Source organism: Pteropus vampyrus, unplaced genomic scaffold, assembly GCF_000151845.1.
Source record: "Pteropus vampyrus isolate Shadow unplaced genomic scaffold, Pvam_2.0 Scaffold2, whole genome shotgun sequence".
NCBI classification, from domain to species: Eukaryota; Metazoa; Chordata; class Mammalia; order Chiroptera; family Pteropodidae; genus Pteropus; species Pteropus vampyrus.
Genome location: NW_011888783.1, coordinates 34,995,775 through 34,996,125, shown reverse-complemented (window position 1 = coordinate 34,996,125; position 351 = coordinate 34,995,775). Strand labels below are relative to the sequence as shown.

The 351-nt window shown below is 35.6% G+C and overlaps 1 pseudogene; it reads right to left on the bottom strand.

The window, feature by feature from the left end:
- Positions 1 to 218: 218 nt before the first annotated feature.
- On the bottom strand, positions 219 to 337 carry LOC111739650 (annotated as a pseudogene).
- Between the last annotated feature and the right edge of the window lie 14 nt (positions 338 to 351).

The following is a 351-nucleotide window of genomic DNA, read 5'->3' as shown; positions in this document are numbered from 1 at the left end:
TCAGTGGAGAGATGCCTCAATAGTTAACAGAGTTTTTGGAAAGTTGTTTTGTCTTTGGTTTTTATTTTTAAAATGAGAGAGACTTCACATGGTTGTGATGAGAAAAAAAGTCCACTATGAATGAGATGATTTTATTATCTTTATTTTCAGTAACCCAAATGAGGAGGGTGGTAGACATTTCTTATTTTTATTTTATTTTATTTATTTTTTATTTTTTATGCCTACAGCACCTGGTCTTCTGAGGTTATTTCCCTTCTAAGTACTAACCAGGCCTGACCCTGCTTAGCTTCCGAGATCAGACGGGATCGAGCTTGTTCAGGCTGGCATGGCCATAGACAATAAGAGATATTT